General features: G+C 46.4%; 1 long non-coding RNA gene across 1 annotated transcript in view; it reads left to right on the plus strand.

Annotated features, from left to right (window-relative positions):
• LOC120809508 (uncharacterized) overlaps positions 1-13,783 on the plus strand; it is a 45,785-nt gene that overhangs the window by 24,188 nt on the left and 7,814 nt on the right. The window lies entirely within an intron of this gene.

The following is a 13,783-nucleotide window of genomic DNA, read 5'->3' on the forward strand; positions in this document are numbered from 1 at the left end:
GTGTGTGTAGCTGGTCTGAACTGCTGCTTTGCAAGGGGAATGGCAAGGCCCATAATCCAGTTAGAGGTAAAAAGGGGGGGGTCTGTAGCCCCCAGCCCAACAGCAGGCCGGCTCACAGGTCATTGAACCCCCCCCCACTGCACCTCCTCCTCCTTCTCCCTTGCTCCTTAGCACCACCCCAACCTCCCCCCCCTCCCCATCCCGTCCTCCTCAGCCTCCCGTCGGGGGAGATTACCGAGGAGGAAACATCTGAGGTCAACAGATAAACAACAGGCAGCGCGAGGTACTGTAGCCACCCTTTGCTTTCCTTATTGGTGGATCTCTCACACGGTTTGGGACTGACGGGGAGTGTTTGATCCTGCGGAGTTAAGTCCATTGCGCGGACACTGGGAGCCCGGCTAAGCTCTTCAGAGGCATACCTACAGGGGGCCGCGCTGTTGATAGCGAAGATGTGGCGGAATTTGGAAATACGTGGGCGTAGGCGTGGGGGGATGCAAACAGACGCATACTCTATCAGGGCTCGGTCCTCTCATCTTGTTTAAGGCTTACAAAATTGTTGTGAAATTGCGGGGAGATTTTCCAAATTATCCCCAATGCACTGATGTACTTCAAAAGTGACATCAAAATACTTTGATTCAACACATATATCTTTCAAAGTTGGTAATATTTGATATAAGTGCCTTTAGCATTCATGTAAACAACACAGATGTGACCAAAGCGGCGTGTTGCCCGTCTTTGATCCCGGCGTCTCCGCTTTGATCTGGCTCGCGGAGTAAAACATGTATTTTCCGAGGGGGGGAATACGGGCGGACACCGCGGTGAAATGGCCCTGGCAGCGTTAGCCAAACATCGGCTACAGGCTGCGGATGCAAAGCGCCAACACAGGGCCCCGACAAATTAACTAAACATACTTACCGGTCTCACAAGTTTAGGGCAGCGGCTCGCTGCTCTCCTAATAATGCATTTACACAACCCCTCCCCGCGCCACATCAGGAGATTAATGTAGGAAGGTCGACGCGCGTTACACTGATAGCCTAGTCGTACCAGTAGAAACCGGAAAAGCGCTCACAGGGAAAACGATAGCCGCAGAGCTAACGTGTATCTGACCTTCCAGGACGCCGCTGCCCACGAGCGCTGCGTTTCTACCACCAGCGCCGTCGCACGTAATTTGCGCTAATTGGCTTTGAAGGCAATTAGCGCGGCGGCGAGAGGACACAGAGGAGGAATGCTGGGGAGAAAGTGGTGCAGGAGGAAATGCATATTGATGGTTAGCATCAAACGCACGCCTCTTTGATGTGCCGCTGCGCTCGGTGTCAGCGTGTGACGGGAGAGCTGAGAGAAAAAAAGCGGACAGGAGATCGGTTCCTCTTGAGCACGCAGCCGGCTGCAAAGAGAGGCCTCGCAGCGGCGCCTGTTTGTGCGCTCGAGTGTGAGAATGAACGTTGGTGTTCGAGTAGAGACACAAGTTTGATTGTGTTTGATTTGATGGTTTCCAGTTGCATTTGACGGACTTGGGAAGCAGTACAGAGTGGATACAGTCAGGACCTTGAAGCAATGACCTGCTCGCTGAACTGAACCGCCCTGCACACCAAGAGGTGGACAAAGTTCTGTCTGCTGAGAATGTGAATTTGGGTAAACTACTGAAAAAAGAGAAATCTTAATATATTTTGCATTGTATGAATCCTTTTAGGAATTGTTTTTGCAAGGCGTGCAAAAACAATACGTTCTCTTTTTTCAGTAGTTTACCCAAATTCACATTCTCACCAGACAGAATTTTGTCCAGAATAGAAAACAAAATAAAAAAGCTGCAACTAAATACGAATGAGATGAATACACTCAGTTTTAGTTTGATCCACTAGCTGTACAGTGGCTGATCATTCAAAATCAACTATCAATCTACACGTCTATGGACTCTGCACAACCGCAGACTTTGTAAAAAAAAATAATGCGTCTTTTAATGCACTTTATTACTATGCAATTTTCATCAGATCCAACTGTAAGGAGCTGAGGGGCGGAGTGGTGGAGGGGAGATATATCCGGGGGGGCGGGCCACCTAAACGAGCCATATTTAGCACGGCTAAATAATGACAATAATAACCCTGTACTGCTGTGATGTTGCTGCTCTTTCCTCTTCCTCTTCTCCTTTTACAAATGATTATTATTGTCTCTTTTGGAAGGTTATTCTTTTGTTTCAGTTTATTTAATTGAATTTAATAATTTAATATTTCTCTTATTATATTGTATATAATGTGTATCTTTTTATTCTATTTTCTTCCCTGTACATGCTGCTGTGATACCAAAATTTCCAATCTATCTATCTATCAGAAACTCATCAAGATCAGGTGTGCTGGGAGACACACCTGGACCGCATGTCGTCAAGGGGCTACATAAGGCCGATGGAAGGAGTAGCGAAGGGGAAGACAGCGTGTTGGGTTCAGGTTAAAATGATTGAAATGTCTCCGAAGACACTCGCTGCCTTTTGACTGCTGCGCTGCCATTTATTCACCATCCTCCGTGCCATCCTGTTACAAAACAAATATATATATAATACACAGATTTACGTTGCATGTAATTAGGTCTGTGTTTGACAATGACATACATGTTCAAGTAATTACGCATATTGCCAGAACAGCAGATGGTTAACTTTTTAATTTAACAAACCCCTTGGCTCCCATTTCCATCACACAAAGTCACTCAATAGTTACTCACTAAGGGTCTTATTTCAGTGGTCAGATGAGACCCCATATTTATAATGTGTCAGCTCTAAACTCATACATGACTTATTTATTCATAGATTTTGCCATATTTTATGAAACATATTCAAAAGTTGGTTTCATTTTAGAGTATAATATATTTGCAATAAAGGCAGAATGTCTTGGGTAATAAGCTTTTAATGAACCGTACTCTGCACAGTCAAACCCGAGGTAATGTTACTACCCGGCCTAAGAAAACGACCTGCCCGCTTGTGCAGCCGTCACACAGCTGGTTTATAACCCATGAACATCTGCGTGGACCCGGTGAGCGAGGTCTCTCGCTGACATTTCTCTTGGCGTCTTTGTGCCATTGACCCACGGACGTTTCTACCGTCCTCGCGTTGCGGCGGCCGCATGGTAGAGACGTCATCCTCAAGCCAACTCGCTCACCTGCTCTATGCACACATGGGCCTTGTTCGACATGTTTGCCCCGTGAGCAATTAGGTTCTAAGGTTCTGACATTAGGCAACTACTCTGCACACTTCATACTTTTACGAAGACGAGACAGAAAGCGATGGTCTGTTTTCCAGCCACAGTATTTACCACTGTCTTTTTAGGGGCCCACGTCTGTCCTTTGGCCAGTATTCTGTTTGTCATGCCCATTATGAACTGACGCACCAGCAGCCATCGGCCCTCAGTGTCTGTCACTCTGACTCAGTGGCCAAGCTCCGCTGCAGCTGGTAATTTCTCTCCCCTCTCTCACCCCTGGGGGGCAACAATAGGCCCGTAAACCCAATGAGAGGAGGCCTGTGCAGTGAGAGAGAAAGAGTGCTGGGATAAAGAGAGCGATAAAAGAGTGCGTTTCCCCGAGTGTGAGCATGTCAGCGAGCCGGGTTTAGTTAGAATGTGCCTAACCTCTGGGCAGAATATGGGTCTCAGCTTGACAGCTGACACCATAATTCCCCATCGTGACCCCTGATAGGCGGGGTCAGTACAATATCACCATCACGCTGGCCGCCGAGGGCCAGCCTGGGGAGAGGTGGAGTTTGTTCCCCGCTTCCCCTCGCAGACACAATGTGAATCCAATTACCCGCTTTGTCTCCGGCCAGAGTGCAATCCAAGATGCACGGCGGGGAAACCCTGGGTGAGGGAGAATAACACCGCTGTCATTGCGATTTCACAACCCACCCTAAACTGTTTTCTATCTTCAATGCGAATACGCGGGGAGAAGATTTGATTTTGATCTGGTTACTCTGGCTGGAGTTGATCAGCATTGAGATGCTTGCTTTTAACAGCGTGTGCAGCACAGCTTCAGCTTTAAATATGCACCTGTGGTCCTAAGAAAATTAGGAACAACGTATCTTTCTTGAGTAAAAGCACAAACTAAGCTGGTCAAAATTCCCCAATAACCAAACGTAGAGGATTTGTATCACCCTCAACCAAAGCCCCAGAGGAAACAAGCCCACCTTGAGTCATGTGGGCCATACGTGATATACATGTCAGGTCACAGCTAGCGGTCCGAAGGGTTCCTGTTTTTCAACAATGCTATCATTTCTTTTGACTGTAAATGAAAGGATACACTTTTTTTTTTGTTCACATAATTAATTTATAGCCAGTTTGGTAATATTATATATATTTTGAATTCAGCAAATCTAAAGGAAAGTCATTTGGAGGATTTTATATGTTCTTTTACAAAAAGGCGAATACATAAAAACACCAGCATTATCGTTTAATGTGCAGCACATCGCCGTATCAGATACATCTTCAGAGCTACTGTTTTCTAATGTGTATGCATGTAACAACAACCGACCACCTGCATAGAATTAAGGATTCCTTCTTTATACTTGTGTGTAGATATAAGTATATATTAAAGTACATTAAAAATCAGTTCACCCATAGTACAAGCAAGATATTGAATATACAGTAAGCTTTTCATAGTAAATACTGCGTGCCACAAAAGAAATAGTGACTTCAGGTCCATTTATCGACTTGTTTTTCTCTCACAACCAAACATGCTCTTGGAGGCACATCTTTGACAAGTGCTCAGAACATGTTGTGCCTTACAGCAACGTAAATATCACAGGCTCACGTTTCTGCAGCCGCCACTCTCTGACCCAACTTATTGATTTCCCCCCTTTTGAAAAATACATTTGAAAAAAGGCCCTAAGCTATCTGACACACACTGGCTCGTCTCTTGGCCCCTCGGGCATTACATGGGAGCAGCAGGGAGCTCTGGCAAGAAGAAAGGTCGGGGGTCATCCTGTCGGGCCGTGTCCTGCAGGTCCCCCTCCCTTCATACTGACGGCCAAATAAATCTCCAACTCCACTCTACCGACGACGCAACATGAAAGAGAGCACAGCCGTTACCGCCGGTTACCACAGCAAACAGGCACCACGTCTCTGTTTATAGTTTACTCCTCCATCTCCCTTCTCCAGTCCTCGTCCTTATCACCCTCCCCCTTCCCCACAGTCCCTCCTCTGATTCCCGTCTTTCCTTCCTGCGCCCTGGCGAAACTGGCCTTGGCCCGCCCGCTCCGCTGGGACAGAAGACGTACGAGTACAATGGAGCTCTGTGGCTTCCCGGGTCCTTCTATCTAATCGCGGCGCTTACTCCGGCTCAAGGCTCAAGGCTGCCCACCGGCTGTGGAGCCGCCAAAAGTCGCGCTGGAGATTTCATCCGCGTTGATTTGGTTTACCGAGAAAACAAATGCAATGTGGGATTCTGATAGAAATGTGTTTTTACAGCCAGGTCGGACATCTTTGCTTTGCTGTTATCCACAATCACAGCTACTGATATGTGTGTAGTTGTTGAGGTTGCAATTCACATTCTGCATGAGACCTCAGCCGCACAGTGTCGGACCAGGACGCCAGACGGGGCTTGTCCCGTATTTTCCCAGTTGTCTTCAATGCAGCCCGAATTCTGTGAAGACTCGTCCCATTCTGCCCCTGATTGGGTATCGTTGGTTCGATTGGCCGTGAACCTGAAACAAACCAATCCGTTAGATTACATCACAAAAATACCGCTGTGGTGTTTCTATCATTCACCGTACTGCGTCTCTACGCGGTCACATGTGCGATACGAGCTTCCTGCTTTACTGATTACTAAGTTATCAATCTATGTTAAGGGGCATTCATACACACACTCTGCTTCGGCAAAACTGTGTTTCGCAGCAACATGCTATCACACGGTCACACTTAAAATCTATTGTGAGGAATTTCACTCAAGGGAAAGCCCTCCAGGATCCGGTTACACTATTAGACCTCATCAATCTGTGATGGTCGGTGCGTCTCATGACTTGTTGTGTGATGAAGGGTCCTCACTTCCGCTCCGAGGGACTCAAATTCCTTTTAACTCTTTTTGTCCACCTGCAGTTTATGAGAGTCATCATGAGTAAAATGACAGCATCCGTTGCTTCAGTAACAAAGACATAGATCTAAATATACTAGTTATTATCACAGGAGGGATTACTGTCTTTGGGCATCAACGTGTGTATCGGTTGTGTTCCCACTACCAGGGACGCTGCATTATTCTGCTAGTCCTTTTCAATAGAAGTCCTGTGTCACGAAAAATCATAGTTGTGATGTTTCGCCATTTAAAGGAGCAGTGCGTAGAAAGAGGCGCCGCCCAGTGGTGATTTTGCAGGTTACTTCCGAGTGAAACTTCTCCAGTATGACGAGTGTTCGGCGCGTCCGCTCTGGGATTTTGCAGAGAGGTGTCAAAACTTTACAAATATAAACGTTGATATAGATTTTGTTTTTTTTTATATTAAAAAAGCCTTTCTTTAAAACATGTAACCACTTTCTCATAATATTAAGAAAACCTAAATCATAGTTTTTTTCTCATCATGAACCACAAGTATCTGAATTTAATTGAAAACCATCACTAATCCAAAATGGTCTCTTCCTTTGACTCATCATTACCCAGTTATTGACAGGATATATTATTGTGTATACACAGTGAATTAAAGCCTAAGATGACAAAATAAAGCATGTGACCAATGTTTGAATGAGATCCTTCATGAATATAAATGTGTGTTAGCCTGCAAAGCTCGACATTACACCTCTGTGACCTTTGAACATTCACACCACATTTAACGCCGTGCTTGGGTGATTGGACTGTCAAATGGAGGGAGGTTTGTTGTGTGAAGTCTCTGTATTGATCCAGCTGTCCACAGGTGGTAGATATATCTGACTGACTTTACATGTGAAGGTGAGCACCCAGACTCTCTGTCCAAAGTCATTAAGTTGTTTTGTACATGATTGTGTGAAGATGTGCATCCATTGATATTTGCGGTTGGAGGAGCACGACAAGGCAGCGCCGTGATTGAGCCAAGGCACATAACACTGATCATCATACAAGGTATTGAAGTCTCTGGCTAACAGTATTGCATTGAAACAAATAAACAGAATTAAAGTTCATTTAAGTTCAAAGTTTGGTCTTAAATTGCAAATAAGGTGCACATTCTAAAATCAACAATGAAATTACACTCCGCTCTTTCCGCCTATAATGTCTATAATGTGCACAGTTGCTTCACACATTCACTCATGGGTGGAGTTTAATTTAAGATGTGACAGTCAGGCATTTCATTTGAACTTTTCTATTCAATGGAACTTGGAGAAAGTGGAAGGCCAAGAAGTAAATCGTGGTTCGAGGAGAGGCGAAGTCTGGGTGTGGATAAAAACAAACACGTATTTCAATCAAAGGGGATGCAAAAAAAACACGGTGGTTTCCCCCCACGACCCCGCACGCCGTGCCCCACACCGCTCAGCCATTTGTTGCTCTTAGCCGCTGCACAAACACACGCCGCAGAGCCCGTCCCTGTCTGAGCCTATAAGTCACATTTAGTCCTGACCTGAGGGTGCAAAGAGTGATGGCTTCGGGAAAGGGGGACTTCCTCTGAGAGCAAAGCAGTGCGCAGGGGCGGCGGTGAGGAAGCGTAGTGTGTGTGTGTGTGGCAGTGCTGTGAGGACGGCTTGTTCAACTCTGAGCCGCCGCGTGCGCGCGCTGCCGGATCAGCGAGACCCCGAGGGGAGAAGAGAGACGGACCCGAGGGACGTCGGGAGAGAAGGCCGATTTACGCCCCCGTCAGGCCAAGAAGTTGCCGCAAAGGACCCATCGCATTCCCCTTATGGTTGTCACATGTGTCCTAGAGGACACAGGTGAGGAGAGGAGAAACGTGGGAAAGAAAGCCCTGATTTCATGTTGCTCTCAGCCCCCCCCCCCCCCCCCCCCATTGAATAGCCGACCAGAACTCCATTCCCTAGAGGTCAAATGTGTTTGTCTCCACACAGCTTCAGCTTCTCGTTTCAACAGTCAACCTCAGAGGTAAGAGAGAGCGGTCTCCTTCAAAGCAATCCTTAAGATGTCAGTCTTGGTGGGTTTGACAACACTCAGTTGCCATGGTAACAGTGAAAATATGTAATACTATAGGGCAGTGGTTCCCAAACTGGAGGTTGCGCCCCCCAAGGGGAGTCGCCGGGGGACAACGGGGGGGGTCGGAGCTTCATCACCAACCCTGAAAAAACCGAGCGAACAAACGAAAGCCGAAGCAGCATGAGGACATGACGTGCGCTGTGTTTGAAGCACGCCCTCCAGAGCGGCTCCGCTCACGAGCGGCGGAGCGCAGCAAGGAGGCCAAAACAGAGGGAGAGGGTGACGAGAGAGAGAGAAGAAGATACCAGGACGCGCCGCAACAGAAAGACCGCAAAAAACACACGGTGCAACACAGAAAGAATGGTTGAAAAAGTGGCCGCTCACCAGGGGGGACAGACTGGGAGGTGTTTGATCTGAAGAAACAGTTTAGCTCTGTGGCCCGCTCAATGGAGCCACCTTGTAGCCAGTTATTTGCTTCATCCGCATCTCCCTTAAGTCCTTCTGCTGGTGTTTGGTCTCCAGCTCCCTCCTGGTAGGAGTCTTCCCAAGCTTCACCCTCAGGTCTCGCTGGCGTCTCCTGAGCTCCTCCCTGTCTCCAGACCAAAGAACTGAGTTGCAATACTGCCCCGCTGCTCCGATTCTCCGGCTAGATTCACACTCCATCTTCCGAAGAAGACTCCGAGGTACTTGAACTCCTTCACTTGGGGTAAGGACTCTGCTCAGAGTAGGCAATCCATCGCTTTCTTGCGGAGAACCATAACCTCCAATTCAGAGGTGCTTCTCCTCATCCTGACTGCTGCGAACAGCTCCAATGAGAGTTGGAGGCCACAGGCCGAGGATGCCATCAGGACCACATCATCTGCAAAAAGCACTGATGAGATCCACAGCACCTCCGCCTCAGTACGCCGAAAATGTCGATGTGATGGTTCGAAGATGTGCTGTCTCATCATTCCATGTGTCAACGGCAGATGGAGGCAAATCAGGGGGGTATATGCAGGTATTCCCTGAATTATACACGTCCTTGTCACATGTGAGAAAACAGTTTTGGGTCAATCAACTACATCAGTAAAGCTTGACCATTAATGTTTGTGTACGGTCATTAAATTACATAGAACACGTTTAATACGCTGGCACTATTAAACTAACAGTAAATGTAGGCTCCATTCCACGCGTAGGTTTAAATGTTTTGTATGAGAATATAAAATAAAGTAAGCTAAGGTGCTTGGATGCAAACCTTAACGTAGAGCACGTAGAGGTATTTCCTCTTGAGCGCATGAAGGCTGTTGTTTGCATTTGCAGGACATTTTACATCATTGTAATATGCTCGGTGTCTTCCTCCAGACGGAACTAGCCTAGCATGAAACTAAAGAAGTAGACGCAGATAAATAATGAAGAGGAATTCTTGACAATTATTCCGCCTTCTGAATGTCAAGTGACTCTCAAGTCCTGAACCAAAAGGTCTTCGTCAAAGACTAAAGCCTGATGGTCTTGACAAGCTCTCCGTCCCAGTCTAAACATCTTCCTCGTGCCTGGTCTGTTCTGGTCCTTTACCCAGACAGCCCCAACCAAAACGCTCTTTCTTCTTTTTCATGTCTCTCTCTCTCTCTCCCTCTCTCGATAGCCACCAGCATTCTGCAGGTTGAATTTTCAGATCCGTCCCAAAGGAGACTGGAGGTGATCTCTGTTCAGGTGTGAGATAGACAGGTGAGATGAAGCTAGAAGGAAGGTGGAGGGGGGAGGGTGGAGGGCAATGAGGGAGCTGGAGCTGTAGGTAACAGTCAGAGGACACGGCAGCGAGAGACGATGGGGGATAAAAGAAGGTCGGGGGGGGCTGTGCATGTGCTTGGTGTCATCTGACTTTCAGGCTGGCTTGCTGATCTCCTCTGATGTACAGTACATGACATGGGCCTGGAAGCCCCGGCCCTAATCAAGGCAACGGCGGCTGCAGTGCCCCCCCCGCCCCACCCCGCCCTGCCCCCCTCCCTCCGTCTTTTCTCTTTCCCTTGACAGAGCCGGGGCCCACGGGAGGCAAACACACCAGCAGCTGTGTCCGCCTCGTCTCCCTCCTCTCCTCCAGTCAGGTGGAATGAGGGGATTGGAGAGGACTGGAAGTGGAACAGAAGGGTATCAGAGTAAAGCCGGAGATATTTGCATGCCTCCAAACGCTTCAGAGCCCCCAATTAGCATCGGGGGCCTCGCTGCCGGCTGCGGGACCTGACCACGGCTGGGCCAGTGGTGGCATTCCTGGGCCGAAAGGAGGATTAACACACCCCTGCTCTGGATGGGGATGTGCCGGCGCCGTGACCCGACCATGACCCTGTGCCCAGAACCCATAAGGTTACACCTCGCTCTGTGTGACATCCAGTTCTTCATTTGTTCGTTTTCCACGATTAGGACATTTAAGTTGTGAAGGAACATTGGAGCCTCGAAATGACAACAGAAGGAAAATCACCAAAACTAAGTGGGTTCTGTTTTGAAACTGATGAAACAGCTATTCCAGTCTATTTCAGCTTAATTCATGACCACAGGGTCACACATCAAACCTCACTGTTGGTGCAGCTTACGGCCGGCATTTTTCCCCAGCGATTGCTATTAAAAGCATTTGTATTTGGTTTTATTTCCAGTAGTTCTGACATTAATGCGTCTTCGGGTACTGCTTGAATTTTCTTCCAATAAGTAGGTGCACATTTACTCTTCATTCCTGTAAAATCTCACCAAATAAAATCGGCAAAATAACTGTTTAAAGCTGTTAAATAAGTACATTTTGTAACAGGCAAAACGCCATTGCTGGTTGTCATAGCAATGCAACACGCTTTTGGCTCGCAGAGACTCCTGTCAATCAGCGGATTTTGAAGCATTCAACGTAAAGCTAAATCACTGATTTAGAGTTGATTTATGTAAGCAAACAATCAGCTATGGACGTAAACCAGCCCGAGAGCTCTCCGTTGAATGTGTATTTCTAGCCACCTAAAGACCCGTGTTCACCTTCTCTTTGGAGCCATCTCTGATATCTCTGCTAGTCTCTCACTCTGAAGCTGAGCAAAAACATTGCATTTTTAATGCTTTCAGATGACATCCCCGGTCATGTTGTGCAACCATTTAGTGTGTGCGTGTGTGAACTAGCACCAACCCATTTCAACCAGGAATATCACGATCTACATCCTTCACCAGCGTCGGCTGATCTTGAGTTTGTGTGAACGTACAGTACTTCAGTGAGGGGCCAGCTAATATTCTATGTATTGTGTCAATGCGTGTTTTACATGAGTAGGACAACCGTGTTCTGTCTGTAAGGAGCTGCAGAGCTGCAGAGTGAGAAAATATTCAAGTTAAATGAATGCGACAGTTCGATCCTTACAATAAACCTCTGTCCGGGAGAAGGCCCAGAAGGGAAGACATAATGAACCGGCAGACTCAAGCCCGAGTACAAAGAATGGGGTCCAAGGGACTCGAGTTCCCGTGATGGGAGTTGAAGCAGAGAAGAAGGGAGTGTCTCCAGCTGAACAATCAATACCATCCCTGCAGAATGCACTGCTCTGACATCTAAAAACCCTTTAGAAAAAAAGGACGCTCTTGCGCGTGTGTATGAAGTAGAAAGAGCAGATTTTATGTGCGAGAATGAACATGTACAGTCTATTAATACACAGCTAATGCATCGTGTCTGTGAAGAGCTGTATATGTTGAGGGACAACAAACACCCTCTATCACTGCACACACTGATACACGAGATCTGTCCTGCAGGGAAACTCCGAACTCGTACCCGTTCTTCAGCTGTAAAAACACCAAACTGGTAAAACTCATATGCTTCTGACAGAGGAACAGACTTCATGTGCTTTGTGAAGGGACTCGGTTTACAGTTTTCACACATCCTTTAATGATTTGAAAGGACTTTATGGGTCTAATATTTTTTTCCCCTGTCAAATTGCACTACCAAAGTGCACTACCTGTTTGCACCCAGCAGCTTTGCTTCGCCAAAGATGATTGCCTGAACTTGTTAGACCTTTTCTGTTTAAAGCATTCCTTTTCAAACGCAGCGTAGCAACACGCATTATAAATGCAGAGTAGCTGCCAGTCTTTTCAATGAAGATCCTTTCCCTTTTTGTACGACGGTATGTGTTCTAACATTCAAGGTCCCAAGCAGATGATTGTTATCCTACAACTCTTTTGCTTCCCAGAGTCTTAAGGACAGGCCAAAGAACGGTAAAATCACAACTTGTCTTACATCTCACCACAGGAGAACTGAATGTGGACATTTTTTCATAAAAAGCAACATTAATATCTTTGAAAGATATGCAGTTATGCTTCAGCCATGACAGTTGACGGCTCATAGTTACTGATTATCACTGTGAATCAATAACATGTCTGGCATGCAAGCTTTCTCAATATAAAAAAAAAATTAACAGACTATAACAGCAACTGATAAAAAAAAGAATTCGCACTGTACAAGTTTAAATTAAAGGTAATAAATCAAGTCAACTTTTACAGTGAGAGCTCATCGGCTGAGATGAAGCAGCGTTCAGAGATACAGCTTTGCTCTTCAGTCAACAACATCATGAAATGACAGCTATTGTTTTCTTGAAGAATGACAGAAATGCATTTCATGGATTGATTTGTGTTGATTCTTTTGACCTTCTCAAACAAATCTGCATCGGCATCAGAAACTTACAACCAAAATCTGAAGATGCCACTTCATTCAAATAGTAGCTACAATTCATTGTATCAGGACCAACATGATCTGTGCCCAGTTTCACAGCAATCCATTCAATAACCGTTGAGATATTTAAGTAGCTTACGTCCTTCTCATAGCAACGCTAGAGGAAGAGCATAGTCCCAATGATATAATACAAAGATGAATAATTGAATTTCTATGGCTTCCCTTCAGGCAGTCCAACCTCTTTACACAAAACGGTTAGTGTTAAATATAGAAGCTGGAAAGAGTCAGATTTGTATCTGTTTTATATTTTCTTCTGTGTTTTTGAATCGCCGTTTCTTTTGAAGCTGCAACACATTTCTGCTAATGGAAAGGTGAAAACCTTTAGAAACCCGTTTGCCCTCCCCAGCCACCGTAGACTCATTGGGACATGAATGCAGAAACATTTTTTTTTTTTTTTCAAGAACTTGAAAATGTTCCTCATACTTTCGTTGCCGGGTTTGGATGTTGTTGGAAAAAATATATATATATATACACAATGCCAGTGAACTTTTAAAGATCACATTTTGCGACCTGTTTAAAAAAAGGAATAAACCTGGTTTGGGTTCTTGAAGGCAGCAGCAGAACTACACCGCTTTTGCAAATCTTAAACTTTCACTGTTGTTGTTGTACTCAAAGCTGCAGAGCCAGAGCGTAGGAGAGCAGAGAGTGAATATTTCAGCATGGTTGGAGGCATTAGTGGTGTCAGTGGTGGGATGAGGGTGCCTGTGTGTGTGTGTGTGTGTGTGTGTTTGGGGGGGTTGGGGTTAGCAGATAGCGGAGCACATCTGGCGGTGAGGCGGGAAGGAGTTAGTGGTGGTGGTGGTGGTGGTGGAGGCGGGTGGGGGCCCAGGGTGCAGCCCGTGGCAGCTCCCCTTCCCGTACCAGTCTCTGGAAGGGAGCTGCCTGTCTGTCGCACCCTGATTTATATACGCGGCTAATGTCAGAGGAAAGCAATGTGGAAACTGTGGCATAAACACTGAATACCGGCAGAGTTTAGAGATTATGATTCAGAGTCTGGGAGGACGG

The sequence above is a fragment of the Gasterosteus aculeatus genome, chromosome 12 (genome assembly GCF_964276395.1).
Source record: "Gasterosteus aculeatus chromosome 12, fGasAcu3.hap1.1, whole genome shotgun sequence".
Lineage (NCBI taxonomy): Eukaryota > Metazoa > Chordata > Actinopteri > Perciformes > Gasterosteidae > Gasterosteus > Gasterosteus aculeatus.